Source organism: Rhincodon typus, chromosome 9 (assembly GCF_021869965.1).
Source record: "Rhincodon typus isolate 14 chromosome 9, sRhiTyp1.1, whole genome shotgun sequence".
NCBI classification, from domain to species: domain Eukaryota; kingdom Metazoa; phylum Chordata; class Chondrichthyes; order Orectolobiformes; family Rhincodontidae; genus Rhincodon; species Rhincodon typus.
In genome coordinates, this window is record NC_063340.1 from 72,591,809 (window position 1) to 72,613,278 (window position 21,470).

Sequence of the window (21,470 nt, forward strand, 5' to 3'; positions counted from 1 at the left end):
AATGGTGTGAAGTCACTGTACTTTGTGAGGGGATGGTGGTGATATAGTAATAGTGAAACTGGACTCGTATTGCAGAACCCCAGGCTAATGCTTCAGGAACGTGAGCCTGTACTCCACCATGGCAGATCATAAAATTTGAATTCTACAAAAAGCTCGCCTAATTGTGACTACATAACCTCTGTCAATTGTTGTTAAAACTCACTTAGTTCACTCATATCCTTTAGGGAAAGAAATCTGTCATCCTTACCTGGTCTGGATTACATGTGACTCCAGACTCTCTGCCATATGGTTGACTCTTAACTGCCCTGTGGGATGGGCAATAAATACTGGAGAAACCCCTAAACTGACCAGAAATGTTAGGGCTTGTGCATTCTACTGTAAGCAACTTTTAATGTTGTAATAAGTCTTAATTACTATTAAATAATCTCTCCGGCATTTAACATGAATTTTTAAAAATGCAAGGATTAATTTTGGTTTAAGTTTTGAAAAATAAACTGCCTTTAAACTACCTTTTACCCTTCTTACTATTTCTCTCTTTATTTCCATCTTCCTCTTGTTTTATTATACTTTCTGTGCTCCATTGAATTAAATGTTCAGCCTTGTACGTCCCAGCTCAGACTCTGCACAGCTTTTCAACAATTTTTTGTTCTGATTCAGTGAGGGGATGTTCTACTGCTGGTCCTGGTCTCACAGAGTCCAGATCCCTTGTAGACAATGCTGTGCCAAAGTGATTTTTTAATCACTACAGGCTCCAGCACAAACTCCCATAAAAAAACATTTGGGCAAGTTTGTCAATGACGATAAAATTATCTCCAGATTTATAACCCTCAGAGTTCAAACAAGGGTCATATAATATCTGAAACATTGCTTTCTTTTCTTCTTCACCTCTGGAAGAAATGCTGTCAACGTCCAAGCATGACAATTTAAGAATTCAAATTTGAAGTCGGGAGTTAAAGAGCTGATTACTGAAGAAGGGTCTCCACTTGAAACGTCAACTTTCCTGCTCCTCTGATGCTGCCTGGCCCACTGTGTTCCTCCAGCTCCACACTGTGTTATCTCTGACTCCAGCATCTGCAGTTCTTACTATCTCTAATTATTGCCATGATTTGGTTGGCAAATGGAATGTTGTAATTTATTGCAAAAGGAATATAAAGGAGGGATGTTTTGCTATAGTTAGTTGGTGTCATTGAGGCCATATCTGAAGTATTGTGCACAGTTTTTGTCCTCTTATTTATTAAAGGCTGTAAATGCATTAGAAAGAGTTCAAAGAAAGTTCATTTGACTGATACCTGGTATCTGGGTGTTACCTTATCAAGCACAGCTGGAAAGGATTGGTCTGTATCCATCAGAATTTGGAAGAATGAACGTTGATCTTATTGAAAGGATCTTAGGGCACTTGACAAGGTGAAAGATGGCTCCCCTTGTGGGAGAGGCTAAAAATAGGGGACACAGTTTATTAATAAGGGGCCTTTCTTTCAAAGTGGAGATGAGAAGGATTTTTTCCCTCAGAGTTGAAAGCCTTTGCAATTCTCTCCGACACAGTACTGGAGTTTGGTCATCGATACCTTTAAGATAGAGATAGATAGAATCTTGACTAATAAGGGACTCAGTGGTTCTCATTGGGTAGGTCGGAATGTGGATTGAGGCCATATTCAAAGCAGCCATAACCTTTTGCTGAGCAGGTGAGAGGGGCTGAGTGGTCTGCTCCTACTCCTGATCTGTACGCACATCTGTAAGCTCACAGCCCCCCAATCCACCACTGATGCAAAGGCAATGGAATCAACGATGCTCTTGACTGCAGATACATTTCCTCATGATAAACTAAATGCTGAACCTCATACAGCTATTTTAAATAAACAAAATGCCAGTCAGCATCACAGTTGAATACGATGAACAGGCAGCAAATCAGACAGATCTCCTAGAAGTCAGAGCTAAAATATCAGTAAATCAGAGCTTGCCACCTGTGGGCAGCAAAACATTGGGTCCTTTCCAAATCCAGCTGTTTGAAAACTGCCATTTTCTGTGAATTTACAGACTGCAAGCAGAATTCACTGTATCTCTAAACGATGCGAATAGCTTTACACTCACTAGTTGGCACAATGTTGAGGCATAGATATGTCGAATTTGAAAGATGCCGAACACTTTATCCATGCATACAATACAATCATAACTTAAACTTACAATCCAAACAAAACGGAATCAGTCTGAATGCTGGATTTGAGAAAAATAACACCACTTATCTTACTGACTGTTACATTGCTGCCTTTCTGTCAATGAAGGATGATTTTTGATGTATACAGATCCGAGGCTCCAGGTCACATCACTTTCAGTGTCTGTGTTCCCAAATATATCCAATTTAGTACCTAATGCATTTGTTAACAAATGCCTTCATTATTAAGATTATGACTGCCTTATTAGCCTCTCCTTAGAGAATAAATTCATGTTTACTGTCCTCCTGCCTGACTGAAATCAAAGTAATTCCATATTTTGAGTACCATCATAAGACATGCATCTTTATTCAAAAGTATTTACTAAAACTCTTTCAATGAGATCATGTAAGCCAACAACGGGCTGGAAGGCTTCCTAATCGATTATTGGATGTGTACATCTGAGGCCTGCATACATCTAAATTGCCTCAATGTATCCAACTCCCATAAGAGTTCTGCATGTCATGTTTCGAAGGTGCTCCCACAGAACATTTTGAAAGTGCATAAGCCTCATAGTGCATTCCAAAATTAAATCGATTAATAAGCGCTGAAAGTGAGACACAATTAAAATAAAAAGTGCCACACAAATTCCAAACAATGACTGTCACTAATATGAGAAAATCTTATTTCCCTTCCAAATCACACATCACCCTGACCTAAAGGATATCACCATTCCATTCACGATTGCTGGGTCAGAGTCCTGGAGCTCCATTCCTAACAGCACTGTAGATGGATTTACACCATGTGGAGTACAATGGTTTAAGAAGGTGTTAACCACTTCCTCAAGGATAATTAGGGAATGACAACAAATGCTAGCTTTGCTAGCGAAGGCTCCATCTCCTGAGTGAATAAAATAAACCCCAATTTGATGGCACCATGTTATCTCTGTTTTGGCTTTCTCCCCAGAAGAGAAAATGCTGCCTGCATTCTATGATGGACATCAATGTTAGCCTTCAAAATTCTGGCCCCCAAGACTCCAGCACTCCTGAGGTCACAAGTGACATGTCCAGAACATAAATAAGACGGAAATACTGTTAATAATATAGCAAAGTTTTTCTCACTGCAATAAACAGCCATACCTGCTGTGGTTATACACCCCCTTGTAAATAAAAATAAAAGTCCTTATGCACAGCAGAAAGGAATGGAGTTTCAGAGACCAGGGGGAGGTGGCTTTAATTTAATTGAACTTACATCAGAAGCCCTGCTAATCTTTTCCATCTTTTCTGTATTCACAGTAGAGTCTGGGTCATAAATTACTACTGATCTATAAATCAGTGAAAGACTTGCAGGCTTATAGAAGCAAACTGAAATACAACTTGCATTTTCATTGCACCACATCACCTTGAGATATCTGAAAAGATTTCACACAGAAATTGAATGATGGTTATTGAATTGGCAAATTTATCAGCCACACTATATCAACAATGTGATGTTTTCAGCAAGAAGTTGAATACTCAGATGTCCTCGTCTTGGTGGCACTGATTTTGTTTTCGCTCATGGGCATCACTGGCTCGGACAGCATTATTGCCCATCCCTAACTGCCCTGGACATGGCAGTGCTGTGCTGCCTTCTTGAACTACTGTAAATCAAGGGGAAGTCATCCACAGTTAAGGGAATTCCAAGCTTTTACCCAGCCACAATGAAGGAACGATAAACTAGTTCCAAGTCGGAATGGAGTGCATCATGAAGGAGAAGTAGAAGTGGCTGCGTTCACACGCACCTGCTGCCCTTGACCTTCTGGATGGTACAGGTTGCAGGTTTAAAATGTGCTGTCTAAGGAGTCTTGTTGAATTTCTGCAGTGCATTTTGTAGGTGGTACACACTGCTGCTATTGTGTGTTGGTAGTGAAGGGAGTGAATTTTGAAGGTGGTAGAGGAGGCATCTATCAGCTAGATTGCTTTACCCTGGACAGTGTCTAGCTTCTTGAGTGTTGTTGGAGCTGCACTCATCCAGACAAGTGGGGAGTATTCCATCACACTGCTGACTTGTGCCTTGTAGATAGTGGACAGGCTTTGTGGAGACAGGAGGTGAATTATTTGCTGTATGATTCCTAGTCTCTGTTGTAATAGTATTTATAAGGTTAGTCCTGTTCAGTTCCTAGTCAATGGTAATTCCGAGAATATTGATAGTGGGGAATTCAACGATTAAGGGAATAATAAAGAGGCTGAGAAAAGCATCTGCTTTGCAAACTATGCTACGGATTTTGAATATTTATTTAAATTAGCAAAGGAAGCGGGAGACTGTCTGGCATCTTAACTGTTAAGCCCAGAGTATCAGAACAGGTCTTGAAGGTTGGTCTTTATAGTGCATTTTTGAGATAAGTTAGCTAAGTATAATTAAACCAAAATAGGATGCTAGTGATTTTCACTATTATGTGTTGGGATTCAGCATGGGAAAAGGCTATGCTTTATATTTATGAAACAGCCAAAAACAAAAGACAAATAATTTGAATTATCATCAACTTTTTGTAGCACATCTGATGAATTGATAGGATTATGCAGGATTTATTTGTTACATTGTGTTATGAAGATTAAAACTATACATTTGCCAAAGGGTGTCTCCATCTAGATGATTGATAGACCACCATAAACTGAGCTATTACTAACAGGAGATCTTGGATCTCTAAATGACTGTGACACTATATCTATGCATGGTTTACTTCCATCCTGGACACTAATGATTTCCATTTGAAGCATTAATGACAGCGTGCATAGAGATGCTTACGGTACAGGATAATCCACCCTCTGAGCTAATGGAGGTGGTGAGCAAGTTTGAGCAAATTTAAGTATGCAAATAACACAAAATGTCAAATCCAGCCCAGAGTGAAAATCTGCTCACCCTCCTGCTTTAAGGAGTCTGAGTGAAATGAACTCAGTTGCAACCTTGTTTAAAGTGAACATTGAACAACAGTATGAGACTTCCAGATACTGGTAATTTCACTCAAGAAATTATCAGATTTCGCTTTTGGCTGCAAGATAGAAATGACACTGCAGTGATCTGTACTCTTTAGCACTTCAGGCTGAATTTCCAGGTTGGAATCCCAGACCAGTGTGTGATACCATTTTCAAGAAACATAGAAACATGGAAGATAGGAGCAGGAGCAGGCCAATAAGCCCTTCATGCCTGCTCCACCATTCAATATGATCAGGGCTGATTATTCAACTCCGTACCCTGTTCCTGCTTTCTCCCCATACTGTCCCATCCCTTTCACTATTACTGCTAAGAAGATGGTCAATCAGTGGCCAGATGGCACATTCACCATCTAAGTAATGATGGGAAGTGGGCTCCCGAGGCTGGAAGGAATTAAGATAGAAGGATTTAAGTTAGAGGCTCCCAAGGAAACTGAAATTCAGAATATTGGAATGGGGTACAAAGAACCCCTACTCATTCAGTGGCACACGGACTGGTGACTCAGGAGGTTATGTGTTTTAAGTGCGCACCAGTTCACTGTCCATGTGGCTCACCCAAATGCTGAGGTACCAAGAGCTGACAGCCCCTCTGATGCCTCCCGGAATAAAAGATTTATCCATCTAGACGCAACTGTGGGCAAATTGAGGAGTAAACTTGTATAGTTGTTGAGAGAAATTAAGACAAATTTTTGCATTTATATACAGCCTTTCACAATCACAGGATGCACCAAAGCATTTTACAACCAAGATTATCAAATGCAGTCATTGCGTTGGTGTGAGAATCACAGCAGCAAGCTGTGACAGACTTGAATGCGTTAATGACTAGATTATATAGTTCTCTTATGTTGGATGAGGGACGAACATTGGCACAAACACTGGACTAACTCACCTTGCCTGTTTTGAATTAGTGTTATGGAGTCTTTCGCACCCTCTTGAGTAAGCAGATTGGGTCTGGTTTAGCATTTCATCTGAAAGACATGACCTCTGACTGTGTGACACTGCCCAGGTACTGCCGGGGAGTGTCAGCCTGGATTGTTCCACTCAAGTGGCTGGAGTGGGATTTGAACTCACAGCTTTCTGAATCAGAAATGGTAGTGTTACCAAGTGAGCCATGGCTGACAAAAAGTTAGGTTTGCTTTTCATTTTCTATGAACACTGCGAAGTGAAGATTGAAAATAAAAGGGTTGGATTGGGCAGAGTGAGCTGGAAGACAGGTGAGATCTATAATTGCAACCAACTGACAAGCCCATCAGGGCCCATGGCTTTTGGGTGCAGACTGAACTCTCCTGCCACCATGATGTTCCACTCCCATCTGTTAACCAGCCTAGTTTGGATGCAGGAGACATTGGGACCATATAGGCAAAGACCGGGAGTGAATATTATTGGGGCCTCACATCAACAATCTCGGGTTTACAGATCCTTTCGTTCCCCCTGCTCTGACCCACAACCAACAATGGAGCACTTGCGATGCAGATGCTGTCGAATGTGACAAATCACAACAAAATCTTATTCAGATTGTTAAGACGCTGAGATAAAAGTGAAGCATTGAAGCAGGGAATCAATACATTTCCACAGACTTTGCCCCCTTTTCTTACATTTTTATTAAACTCATCATAAAACAAAACAGTACAGAAGGAGGCCATTCAGTTCCTTTTCCCCGTATCACGCTTTTAAAAGAGCTATCAAATCAGTGCCAGTCCTAGTCAAAAACCAAAACAGCTGGAGAAACTCAGCAGGTCTGGCAGCATCTGGAGTAAACAGAGTTAACATTTTGAGTTTGATGACTCTTCATCGAGCCCTAGGTCTCTCCTTTTCTTACCAAAGTACATAACCTCACATTATCCCACAAAAAAAAACTTAGCATTATCTGACATCCCACAAAAAACTTAGCATATGGAAAATAAGGTGGGAAAATGTGAGGTTATGCACTTTGGCAGGAAGAATAGAGAAGTTGAATATTAATTAAGTGGAGAAAGACTATAGAAAGGGCACAGAGAGCTTTGGAAGCTCTCATGCAGATATCACAAAAAGCCAACATCAACAATCAGCAGCTAACAGAGAAGGCAAATGGAATCTCAGCCTTTATTTCAAAGTGAATGGAGTATAAAAGTAGAGACTTCTTGCTAAAACCAAAAAAAAAGCACTAGTTAGATCATACCTGGAATAATCTGAACAGTTTTGGTCCTCTTATCTGAGGAAAGATTCACTGACATTGAAGGAAGTCCAGAGAAGGTTCACTAGGCTGAACCTGGGTATGGGCGGTTTGTTATGAGGAGAGGTTGAGTACCTTGGGCCTGTATGGATTGGAGTTTAGAAGAATGAGAAGCAATCTCATTGAAACACACAAGATTCTTAGGGGGCTCGGCAAGGTAGCTACAATAAGGGTGTTTCCCCTTGTGGGAGAATCTAGGGCTAGAGGGTGTAAGCTCAAAGTAAGGGCTCACCCATTTAAAACAGAAATGAGGAGGAATTTCTTTTCTCAGAGGGTAGTGAACCTGTGATTTTTTTTAAACTGCAGAGGACTGTTGAGGTTGGATCATTAAGCATATGTAAAGCTGGGATATACAGATTTTCGATCAGTAACGGAATCAGGGTTATGGGGGAAGGCAGTAAAGTGGAATTGAGAATGATCAGATCAGCCATAATTGCATTGAATGGCAGAAGAGACTTAATGGGCTGAATAATCAACTTCGGCTACTATATCTGATTATCTTACAGTCTACTCTTTTCTCTTCAAATATTTATTCAATTCCCTTTATAAAGTACTATGGAGTAATGAGGTTGGTTGGCTCGCCGAGCTGGTTTGTTGTTCCGCAGACATTTCGTTACCGTGCTGGATAACATCCTCAGTGCAGCATCTGATGAAGCGTCGTTGTGTTTTCCCGCCTGGTTTTTAAACTCTGGGGTCTGTTGTTAAATAGTGTTCGCACGCAGCTTCGTTTGTGTGTGCTGGGATGGTTACTGTTGAAGTTCAATACCTGGTCTGTGTGTGTGGCTTTTCAGTGTATTTTCGTTTGTAGTTCCCCATTTGTCTTGCGCTCTACTATGATGTCCAGGAATGGGAGTTGTTTGTTCTTCTCCTCCTCTCTGGTGAAGTTTATTCCGGTGAGGGTGTTGTTTATGAGTTTGTGTGTCTCTTCTAATTTGGTCCGTTTAATGATGACAAAAGGTGTCGTCTACATAGCATATCCATAGTTTAGGTTGGATTTGCAGAAGGGCAGTCCTTTCCAGTCTTTGCATCACTGCTTCTGCTATGAGTCCGGAGATAGGCGATCCCATGGGTGTCCCATTGATTTGCTTGTATGTTTGGCCGTTGAAGGTGAAGTGGGTGGTCAGGCATAGGTCCAGTAGTTTAAGCATGTTGTCCTTGGAGATGGTTTCACTGGGGTCGTGTTCTTGTTCAAGTAGTGTTGTCATTGTTTCCCTTGCTAGTGGTATGTCTATTGACATGAATAGGGCGGTGACATCAAATGATATCGTGCGAACGCTATTTAAAAGGGCAACAACACACTGCAGCAACATGGAACTACGCCAAGAGGAGGAGGAATACTTCTTCCAAGTGTTCAAGGATAATGGATATCCAAAGAACTGGGTCAGGAGATGCCTACAGGAACAGCATCAGAAAGATTCTACACGCCCCGACACACTCATCACACTACCCTACATCAGGAACATGTCAGAACTCACCACAAGACTTCTATGACTTCTGGGCATCAGAGTGGCACACAAACCCACATCAACCCTACGACAAGTGCTCACCCGAACTAAAGACACACTCCCCGCCATGGACAGGACCAATGTCATCTACAAGATCCACTGCAGATACTGCAAGAAACACTACATCGGACAAACAGGAAGGAAACTAACAACAAAAGTACATGAACACCAACTGGCTACAAAAAGACACGACCAATACTCACCCATCTCAATCCACATGGACAAGGAGAACCACGACTTCGACTGGGACAACATCAAGATCCTGGGACAGGCTAGACAGAGACAAGCACGAGAATTCCTGGAAGCATGGCACTCCACGAAGCATGCTATTAATAAACACATTGAACTCGACCCCATATACATTTCACTACGGAGGAAACCCGGAAGTGAGGCAATCCATCACAACAGACCCCAGAGTTTAAAAACCAGGCGGGAAAACACACCGACGCTTCATCAGACGCTGCACTGAGGATGTTACCAAGCATAGTAACAAAACGTCTGCGGAACAACAAACCAGCTCGGCGAGCCAACCAACCTCAACACCCACAATCCGAGCTACAAAGCTACTCCAAAACCTTACTATGGAGTAAATTTTCACTGCCCTTTAAGGCAATCCATTCCAGATCACAATAACTTGATATTGTTATCTTATTCAAAGAAGGGGGGTGATTTTAACCTATCCCATTGGCTGCAATACAAGTGAGCATTAATTGGATATTAACGATATTTAGTTGTAGCAGGTGGTGGATATTAACTTGGGTTATTGGTTTAGGAGGTGTGTGCTTGTAATGTGTAATACTGCAAATAAATGTTTATATTAAGATGTATAAAGATCAGCTCAATTTCTACCCTTCACCAACTGACTTTCTGGAATAAAACAATGAATATGGACTAGATGTGCATTTTATTGTCACAACTTGGTTACTGATTTAAAATTTCTCCACTGCCCATCAGGTTGGTCTGATTTCACTCCATAAATTTGCATTAAGTCAATAAAAAATGAAACAAAGACATACTATAAAGTCTTCAGAAGAGCAACATTCCTTTTCACAACTAGAACTGGGCTGGATCCTTCATGTAAAGAGGGAGCACTGAGACAAAACATCAGGAAACTTACCAGTACTTTGATTGACAATTCTTTCTATATCAAGCTGCTATCACATAACCAGGTCCTGGGATATTCATTATATATTGAGCTTCCAGGCATGATATTCCTATTAAAAGCTAGAAAACAAGAAAATAAAATTGTTCAATTTAGCATATCATTATAAGTGATTATGAGCCTTGAAAATTTTATTTGAATATTAACATGGAAACACATTACTTTCTCCATAGCACCATTTTATCAGTTTCACCAAGATCTTAGATGCAGAAATATTATTTGACCATATTCAGTACTGGCATCATAATATCAGCAACATTTTTAGGCTTACATATTTTTCAATAGTTTCTCTTCCACAAGTTTGATCCACGTGAATTGCCACAAATACATTTGAAAAGCAACAAAATATGGGATATGAGGAAAACTGTCCATTAAATGTCCTTTAACAGAATAAAATACAGTTTTTTTTTAACTCCAGAATTTGCTTCGGGTTTATAAGCTTGTTGCTTTCACATTGCAGTTTTCTGCTTTGAGGTTGATCCAACATGCAATAACAATGTTGTGTAAGAGCTTAGAACACTGAAACAATCTGGCAATGGTGTCACAGACCTGCACATCACTGGGTATAAATGCTACTGTGTAAGCAGAGTTAGGACTCTGAAAAACACCACACCAGAGCACCTTACCTTTTGGAAGAAACACTGAGAAGGTATGGTCTTGAACACATAATACAGATAGCTTAGTTATTCTTGAATATAGCTGTAAGTCAGAGCCTGGTATATCTAGGTTTGCCATGTATTGCAAATGAATGTTTAATAAATTGTATTATTTTGAAAGTCTAAGGCTGAAAACAATTCTTCTCTTGACTTCTCCTTAACTAACCTGTAAAGAATGCATACTCATAGTGAGACCTAAAGCCATATGATAAAAGAGCTACAACACTCAAGGAGACAAGTCCCGAATCTACCCTGTTCTGTTTGTACCAATGTGATCCACACTGGCCATCTAGCCAACTGACATCCCGCTTTGAACAGCACAAGGGTGCCTGAGTTGCTGTGGAAATATCTACCTTTACATTCATGTTGTAAACTGGAGTTATGGATAGTGATGGTAGGAGCTACGGATAGTAATGGTAGGGGCTCTGATTTCTTATCCACTACATAGCTAACCAGAAATCCCTCTGCTCTTAATACCCGATATGTTAGGAAGATTTACAATTGATACTCAAACTGTTTGGTCATGTTACCAACACATCAGGTCCTGGAATAGAACTTAAACCTACAGCTTCTGGTTCAGAGTCAGGATCATTCCCCACTGAGCTACAAGACCTCCAGACAGACATTTACTGACCATTTATTCAGTTGAAAAGCTAGGAAATCATGGGAAGCACAAACTCTACTTCTTGACATGGGACAGACTGGGATCTGTACCAGGAACTAATCTGCAATTAAGCAGTTTTGGGTTCGTTTTCAGCACTTTTGTTTTTTACATTAGCATTAAATTCACAAAGGACAGACCCACATCTAGAACCCCCTGTAGTCTTGAGTCAGCTGGGGCCTTGAATCCACACTCAGGCTGCATTAACATTACAACCGCAGTGTTGATGTGAAGCAAAATTGCAGAATAATAACACTCAATGGGGCAGAGATTCCTCTGGAGTTATTCATTGAATGTGCCAACCATCAATAACGTGTTGGGAACAGACGAACAAGACTAAAAACTGCCCAAAGAAGCTGATACCATACTTTTTTCATTTTGAGATGGTAAAAAAATACTAAGTAAGGTGATAGTTCAAGGAAACCCTTCAGATGAACAGAGTATCTTCTTTGGTAAGTCTGAAGAAACAGAAACATTTCCCACCCTCCTGTTACACATTTTTTCTCTCTTAGTGTTGGATTCCCTTTTAGGACATTCCTACACACTTGATACAAATGCAATATGCCAACTTCTGCGAATAGCCACAGTTTATTTAAGCAAGTACAAGCTTTGGAGGATCACCTAACAATCTTCGCAAGGCTTGCGGAGCCGTGTCAAGTGATGCTCTCCAATAAGGGAACCATCCTCCCTTTATATAGGATTTTACATCACAGTCAGTCATGTATGCACGATACAATTTTTTACTCCCTCATAGTCACATGCCTAGCAACAGTGATCGTACATAACTTAATCACCTAACAGTAGAAGCAAAGGTCAGCAACCCAAAAACAATGTGTACGACTGGATAGTTCCTTATCTTTTTAGCCTTAGTTCAACATTTACAGAGAACAGAGTATAATTAGATTACCACATTTTGTCTGCGAGACAGAGGCGCCCACGGCGCAGCTTAGCACCTAATTTCTTACATGTCAGCAGAACAAATATTAACCCTTTAACATTTCATTAGGACCCAGTAGAACAACAAGTATGATATTATAACTTTGGAGTTTTACCTTCACTATATTCCCAGATACAGCCACATTTGTCACCTTTGTATGTAATCTTCAACATCTTACATTTGTAATTGTTCAGGCTAAATGAGCTACAATCACAATTCATGCAGACATATTGGAGATTTTTGGTCCAGTTACTCTGTACACTGATAATCAAAAGGGCTTTAATCTCAGAGTCTTTTTGCTGATGGGACTGGCACCTAATGGCCATCAAGTTAATGGTCCCAAAATCCCCCCGCCCCACTACCACTACCACAATTTTCCATTATTTGCAACCCATAGTTTCTCTTATTTCTATAATTTATATCCTTTTGATCTGAAGGGAAACACTCAATCAGTATTGTGATTTAAAAGAAAATAGGTTTTATAGATGCCACACTCTATACTATTGTTGTCTCAAACTTCAGAGATTAGTTAGTGATTGTTCCCACTGGACCCATAAGGAAAGCAAAGCACTTTTTAAGAGTATTTGCTGAATTTCCTGGACCGGTATTCAATCCCTAAAAATAACTTGTAGCAAAAATAGTCCAAGAACACTGTTGACGTGGACAACTTACATAAATTATATTTTGCATCATGTGCCCTCACATTGATTAAATGTCCCAGGGTGATAACAGTCCTAAGCGCATCTTGCAAATAATGCCTGTGGCATTCGACTGGGATTTATTATGAGAATTCTAACAGCAATGTTCCTTTTTGCCATGGTTCAAATGTCATTACCATCAGTAACTGCACGGTAAGAAGAGAACAGGCCATAGGGTGATTTTAACTCCCTGGTGGAAGTAAACAGCAATCCCAGTTGGAATATGGGGCAGATGTTAGATTTTAGTTGCGATTAGACACTTTACAACCTTCCAGCCTCAACTGAGGGCTCAACAATTTCATGTTAAAACTACTGCTTGACCTTTTTTTTGAGAGCAATTATTTGTATTTATTTCTCTGTTCTTTAAATCACTCACTTCATTAACCCTCACTTTTTTTTCTTCTTCCTTCCTGAACTCATTACTTGCATAAAGCATTTTTTAAAAAGAAATTCATTCTTGTGCTGTGTCTAGGTAGCATTTATTGCCCATCCCTAATTGCCAACAGGGCAGTTAATAATCAACTGCATTGCTGGGTCACAAACTATAATAGGCTAAAAGACATTAGCGAATCAGATGAACTTTTACAACATTCGACAATGGTTAAATGGACACCAATAGGCCAGTTTATTATTTCAGGCTGCATATTGCATTCATGTTTCACCATTTACCTGGTGTGAATTGAAACCCATGTCCTCACAACATTAGAGATCACAAGGCGTAGAGCTGGATGAACACATCAGGCCAAGCAGCATCAGAGGAGCAGGAAAGCTGGTGTTTCGAGCCTAGACCCTTCTTCAGAAATGGGGGAGGGGAAGGGGATTCTGAAATAAACAGGGAGAGAGGGGGAGGCAGATAGAAGATGGATAGAGGAGAAGATAGGTGGAGAGGAGGCAGACAGGTCAAAGAGGTGGTGATGGAGCCAGTAAAGGTGAGTGTAGGTGGGGAGGTAGGGAGGGGATAGGTCAGTCCAGGGAGGATGGACAGGTCAAGGGGGTGGGATGAGGTGAGGTAGGAGATGGGGGTGGGGCTTGAGGTGGGAGGAGGGGATAGGTGGGAGGAAGGGCAGGTTAGGGAGGCGGGGACGAGCTGGGCTGGTTTTGGGATGCAGTAGGGGGAGGGGAGATTTTGAAGCTTGTGAAGTCCACATTGATACCATCGGGCTGCAGGGTTCCCAAGCAAAATATGAGGTGCTGTTCCTGCAACCTTCGGGTGGCATCGTTGTGGCACTGCAGGAGGCCCAGGATGGACATGTCGTCTGAAGACTGGGAGGGGGAGTTGAAATGGTTTGCGACTGGGAGGTGCAGTTGTTTAGTGCGAACTGAGCGTAGGTGTTCCGCAAAGCGGTCCCCAAGCCTCTGCTTGGTTTCCCTGATGTAGAGGAGGCCACAACGGGAACAGCGGATGCAGTATACCACATTAGCAGATGTGCAGATGAACATCTCCTTGATGTGGAAAGTCTTCTTGGGGCCTGGGATGGGAGTGAGGGGGGAAGTTTAGCAGTCACAGAGCTCGGGGAGGACTTGGCTGCCCTGAAGGTGGTGCACTTGTGAGGCAGTAGTCGAGTGGAAATCCAACCACAAGACCCAGGACAGCTATAAAGGGGGGAGCCCTCTAACAGGTTAGTGAGCACAGTTGGGGTACTGAGCAGAGGAAGAGGCTCCACACAGGAATGGTGCTGCTGTTTAGTCGCCAGGACGCACCTGATGGCCACTGACTCTGAGAGGTTGGGTTACAGGAGGAAATCTGAATTATTTGTATCCAAACAGAACCTTACATTGGCTGAAGCAGTGTAGTTAGCTAGGTATGCTGAACTTCACAAATAAAACAGATCGATTGGATAGATAGAATAGATATAGATAGAGTGGATAGCTAGAGACTTTTTCCCAGGGCGGAAATGACTATTACGAGGGGGCATAATTTTAAGGTGATTGGAGGAAGGTATAGAGGAGATGTCAGAGGTAGGTTCTTTACACAGAGAGTGGTGGGCGTGTAGAATGCGCTGCCAGCAGTGATAGGGGAGTCAGATACTTTAGAGACTTTTAAGCAACTCTTGGATAGGCACATGGACAATAGTATAATGTAGGGTATGCAGGTTAGTTTGATCTTAGTAGGATAATAGGTTGCCACAACATCGTGGGCCGAAGGGCCTGTACTGTGCTGTACTGTTCTAGGTTCTTCTAAACCAGAAGATTCATCTGAAGACATAGGGAGGCTCACTGACCCTGATCGCTGACTCTGACTTGATCCAGTTCATCAATTAGAGGGCTGTCAATGTACCAGCAAAAAGACAGGAAGATTGGGAGGAGGGTGCAAGTCTATGTTATTTCTACATGCCCTCACTGAGGTGATAATAAAACTGTACTGAAATGGGGTTTAGCCAGCTACTAACACTGAGAGCCGTTCACACCATAAGAGGGACCACTTGCTTTGCTGCAACAGTAACAGACTTCCACCTGTGGCACAAATATCTAAAACCAGACCACTCTAAAATGAAAGTGTCCAAGAGGTAGATGGCACTAAAGAACAGAATGTGTTTTGCTCAGGTGAAGAGGATTACTGTTATATAAATATCATGGTCAGTGGCAGGAACAGCAATTTTAATTTGGACACAGGAGTAGGAGTGTCTATTCTTTCAGAAGTTACACCAGGTTTAAAATGTGAATTTCTCTAATCCTCATCAACTGAATGGTGCAGGAAGTATTCCACTCAGTGGGCAAGGGCAGATGCATGCCATTTTTCAATATAATCAGATAGAGATCTATGAGTCCTTGTGTATAATTCCTACTCAATATTATTCTTCATTAAAAACAGAACAGGGAAATGTATGTAGCTTTGAATCTTTTTCATTTCCCAGCTGCAGAAGAAATTCAAGTTGATTCAATATTGAAAAAAAAATACTGCCGGAGTGGATAAGCATTCAGTGAAGAAACTCCATTTGAAGAACTGAGAAGGATATAAAAGATCTTTCATTTCTCTTTGGGGGAGGCAAGATGAAGTGGGAGAGAGGTGCATCGAAGATAAAAGTGACCAGCTGCCTAATGACATTCTAGATCTAGAATGAAAGAGGATAAGGGAGAATGATAATCAAAATATTACTGATATTAACAACTTATCGCAGGAAGAGATCCTTAGCTTCATTTTACTCTTTGAAGATAGCACAGATGAGTTCAGCCCTGATGCCTTTGCTGAGAAAGATGAATATCAGTCATTTCATTCTGCAGATTACAACAATGGCAAGTGGCAATTACCACTTGATGCAACAAAGCCATCATATGAAGAATTACTGAAAGGTTTCTCATGATAGCTGTTGTATACAAATGCCTAATGTTGTTGAATAGGTACTCAAGTCTTGAGATCAGAAAAGTACCAAGGTGCTTGTTACACAGTGCAGTAGGCTTATAAGAAGTAATTGCTCTGAGTCTGAAGCTTATCTTCATTACAGATGGTGGTGACACATGACCTGATGAAGTTTCAGACATGTTATTGCCTGTTGAGGAGCAGACCCTCATACTGAAAAGAGAATATGCGAAGAATCACTGCCTAGAGGAAAAGAAATTGCGATAGTATTAGCAGGAAAATCAGTATTCTCATATGTAATTCCCCTTTTCACATCACACCGAAACTTTCATCCCACATATCTCCTGGCACACAAACTGCAGGTAGTGTATGCACATATTTAGCGTATGCACATTAGGCAGCACAGTGGCTCACTGGTCAGCACTGTAGCCTCACAGGACCAGGGACCCGGCTTTGATTCTAGCCTCGGGCAACTGTCCGTGTGGAGTTTGCACATTCTCCTCGTGTCTGTGTGGGCTTCCTACGGGTGCTCCGGTTTCTTCCCACATTCCAAAGTTTAGGTGCAGGTTGGGTTCATTGGCCATGCTAAACTGCCCATAGTGTCCAGGGATGTGTAGGTTAGGTGGATTATCCATGGGAAATGCAGGGTTATAGGGATAGGGTTGAGGGTTGGGTCTGGGTGGGATGCTCTTCAGAGGGTCAGTGTAGACTCAATGGGCTGAATGGCCTGCTTCCACGCTGTAGGGATTTTATGATGCATCTTCAGTTCTTAGCATCCTGTCACTGTGACCTGTGATTCTGTGATCCCACCATACAGCTTTAGGACTTCTGATGGACTGAACCATTTTTTTCACTGACTGTCTGCCACATTTAATTAATTAGGGAACCTGCCTCCTTGCTAATTAAGAGGGAGCCCAGGTCACAGCTCGAAATGAGCGATTGTTGCCAGGGGTGATTTCCAGCTCTGGAACTTGTGTTTCCTGGTCCTGCAAGATTTTAGCCCTTGGCGCCAGAAATAAGAGAACTGTGCACTGATCCTCTTTCCAGCTGGTCTCTCCTTACTCATCCTCATTTATTGCCTGCTGAAGTGGTCCTTTCTGTTCTCACTCCAATCCCTAGCAGAAGCAGTGACTGAAACAGATTGTAGTTTACAACCATGAGACATCTTGCACAGAGAAAATGTCTCAGATTCTCAAACGGCCAAACAAGACGGAAATACAATCTTTTGTTTCATTTTGATGTTTCTATTAAGTAGACAGTTGACTCATTCAAGACTTTGAGAAGCAAGTCTATTTTCTCTCCTCAAATAAATACAGAGTTGAAGGTTTTACCTTTCATGATACTACTTGGCCCAGGGAAAATGCCTAGGTGCCAAATAACTTGTGGCAGATAATTCAGTACTGCATTAAAACAAGAAGAAAATCTACGATGAGTACAATTCCTGTCGATGTTTAATATTGCAGAGAGAAAATAAGACAGCAATACCTGGAAACGAATATATTGGTCATACTGGTTGTCACTTATGAAGTGTACAATATGTTCTGAGGAAGGGTCACCGGACCAGAAATGTTAACTCTGTTTTTTCCTTCACAGACCTGCTGAGCTTCTCCAGCAACTTTGTTTTTGTTTCTGTACAATATGAATTGGACAACCACATGTGTCATTTGGCAGTTTTACCCATTTTCCCTGTTGGGTTCTTTCCTTCCTCCTGCCCTCTTGTGATATTCTGTGTCACACACTATTTTCTGTCCAGGAGATCATGAGGGAGAGTTTTGATGGGCTGCCACTTATGGAAAGAGACTCTCATACACAGAAAGGGTGGCATGGATTATATCTTTAACTCCTTATTTTTGTATGGGCAACTCTTTTATCTGTTAGATAACCCAGTTATGATCCAGGTATTATTTGGTTGAAACACTTGAGGCCACTTATTTTGTACTACAGCAAACTGGCATGCAACCCGGCAGGGTGAAATCTTCCAGTATCAGACCAAATCCGAAGGCAGGAGCGAATACAGGGAGAAACACATAGCCTGTTAGGACCTGCCTATCAGGCGCTTCATTCATTGAATCATAGAGTCCCTACAGTAGGGAAAGAGGCCCTTCAGCCCACCAAGGTCCTCAAAACAGCATCCCACCCAGATTCAGTCCCCTGCCTTATCCCTGTTATCCCGTGTTTACCATGGTTAATCCATCGAGTCTGCACATCCCTGGACACTACCAGGCAATTTAGCACAGTCAAATCACCCTAACCTGAAAGAAACCGGAGCACTCCGAGGAAGCCTACGCAGACATATAATCATAGAATCCCTACAGTGTGGGAGCAGGCCATTCAACCCTTCGAGTCTACACTAACCCTCCAAAGAGCATCCCACCCAGTCCCACCCCACTACCCTATCCCTGTAACCCTGCATTTCCCATGGCGAATCAAACTAGCCTACGCATCCTTGGACACTGTGGGCAATTTAGCATGGCCCATCCACCTAATCTTTGGACTGAGAGAGGAAACTCGAGCACCCAGAGGAGACCCATGCAGACACGGGGAGAATGTGCAAACTCCACGCAGACAGTAACCCAAAGCTAAAATTGAACCCAGGTCCCTGGTGCCCTGAGGCAGCAGTGTTAACCACTGAACCACTGTGTGGCCCATGGACTTTCTACTGGAATTAGGACCCCAACTGAGGAAGTACTGCCTGCCAAAAGCTGTTGGCCAATCAGAAGCTGGCAGCACAAACACTTGACAGTGCCACAAAGAAGGAAATGGCTGGGGATACAGTACCCATTCGTCTCTAGGATGGAGGGGTAACCATGACTTAGGTGGGAATTGCTGGGCAGGGGTAGGTGAGGGGTAGGAGGGTGATGTGGGGCAGGGGGGAAACGCAATCTCACTGGGTGGGGTTCAGGAGAGACGGGACCTTAAGCAAGGGTGAAAACATGTGGAGGGGGAGTGGCTGTCAGCTGCCACATTTCAACTCAATGCCCAACCCCTCGACTGTACACAGGCAGGTGCATTTTGAGGGCAACACCCCCCACGCCCGCCAATCCTCAAACTGACAGTTTAACCAGCCTGGATTATCAGTTGGATAGGCTGACTCTGTCTCATCATGTCTATGACTGAAATAATTACTGCCCAAATGAGAATAAACTCCTCCAGTGGTAATTTGTTGACCCAATTAGCATCAGAGTGTGAAGATTTGAATAAGGCCCTCCTACTCAAAACCTAGTTTGTGTGGAGGCAGGAAGCTGCTGGCATTCTGGGGCATCACCCACTTACCTGTTTAAATTTCCTTCCCATCAGTTGGCTCACTACCTCCTGGGCCAGGAGATTCCAACCGCAGTGAACAAGAGGCCTTACAATTGACCTTTTGGGCAAACATTGGTGCGCTATAAATACGCTTCAAGTCTCTCCACAATAATTATTTCAAAATCTGGCACTGAATATTTGCAAAACTGATCCATTTACAGGGAAGGTGGTGGCACAGTGGCATGGGCAATAGTCAAGTAATCCAGAGGCCCAGGTAAAGATTCTGGGTGAGAGGGGTCAAACCCCACCATAAAAACTAACAGAAATTTAATTCCACCCATACTTCTGTAATTTAAAACTAGTTCCAGTAATATTACCCATGAAGCCGCCCCTCCACCTTCTCCTCAACCCTGCCACCGCTTCCACCCTCCCACCCCTTCCCCCCCCCCCCCCCCACCACCGCACCCCCACCCCCCCACCCCCCACACCCCCCATCAAGTTGTTGTAAGAACTCATTTGGTTCACTCATGTCCTTCAATGATGATTTGCCATGATTTCCCCCGGTCTGGCCTATACATAACATCAGACCACAGCAAGATGTTGACTCTTAATTGTATCACAATTCTGCCAGAAAAATCTGAATTAGTCATAGATTTGAAGGTTTCTGACTTATCCTGGATAATTACCCAAGGAAGTTAGAGAGATTAAAACCTACTCAATCTCCTGAGTAACCGTGAAATCTACACTAATCCCACCATCCCCCCCCACCCCCCTGACTAAACCCTTCCAATAGCCCCCTTCCAATTCAAACTAAGCTGACAGCCACCTCCGCCGAATGCCTCGCAGACCTGAGCCACCAAAACCCAACACCTTCACCTCCCAGTTTGACCTCCCTGACCTGACCCAGCATCCCTCCTGACTCAATGTTATTTCAAATCACACCGTGACATGACCCCACCCGTGATACACCTTTGTCCTCACTCGATCCTCCCAAAACCCACACTACCCTCTCACCCACTTAGCTGCTGCACTATCCCTCACCCTCCTTCCTCACTCATTTAACTTACACACTCACTTTCTCTCTGTAACTTATCAAAATGCCTTTGGGTCCTTTAACTCTTGGAATACAGCAATTATTGCTGTCACAAAAGTGGTGCCATTTGGTCTCTGTTGTGCAGTGCCAGCAGATTCCCAGACCAGGTCCCTATTTTTCAAAAGGCCAAATCCAAAATTCAGGCCAGAAATGTGGTGTTTCAGGGCAGGGAAAGTCCTTGGGTGATTTTGCTTTGCACAGACCTTCAATTCTCAGTGGTTAGTTGGCTTGTTGAAGAAATTCAAGAAGGAGCAATGTTCAAGTCCTGAGCTGAGCAGTCAGGTCTGAGAGGTGCGAGAAAATTTTAAGGTCAGTTGTTTAAAATTGGAATGAACCGGTGCGAGACCCTAGGTCAAGTGCTAGGCTGCAGTAACTTTGAAGTGTTTACCTCTTGAATAAGAACAATATTGCTTTACTGTTTCCATGTAGTGATAGCTATCATGTACAAATAGATTCAGGTCATGAAGCCATGAAATAAGCAGGCTATTGGGAGAAAGCAAAGGCCACTTAGAAAACATATAACTCCTGCCGACATAATGAGGCTGCTTATCATTCTTCTGTTCAACTTAACCTTTTCATTAACGTGTGCGTGTGTGTGTGTGTGTGTCTGTATATATGTGTGCAAGTAGTGTGTGCATGTGTGTCTACGTGTGTGTGCCTGTGCCTGTGTGTGTGCATGCATGTGAGAGTGTGTGTTTTTGTGTGTGTGTGTGTTGGGGGGTGATGGTGTATGTGGCTGTGTTTATGTATGTGGGTGTGTGAGTGCATATGTGTATTTGTGTGTGTGTGTGTGTGTGTGTGTGTGTGTGTGTATGTATGAGTGTGTGTGTGTGTGTGTATGAGTGTGTGTGTGTATGTGTGTGTGTGTGTGTGTGTGTGTGTGTGTGTG

The 21,470-nt window shown here is 42.4% G+C and overlaps 1 protein-coding gene across 1 annotated transcript in view; it reads right to left on the reverse strand.

The window, feature by feature from the left end:
- chrm3a (cholinergic receptor, muscarinic 3a) overlaps nt 1–10,051 on the reverse strand; it is a 103,611-nt gene extending 93,560 nt beyond the window's left edge. The window contains exon 1 of the mRNA XM_048601018.1: nt 9,951–10,051. The gene's annotated coding sequence lies outside the window, so the exon portion shown is untranslated. The remainder of the gene's footprint in view (nt 1–9,950) is intronic.
- Between the last annotated feature and the right edge of the window lie 11,419 nt (nt 10,052–21,470).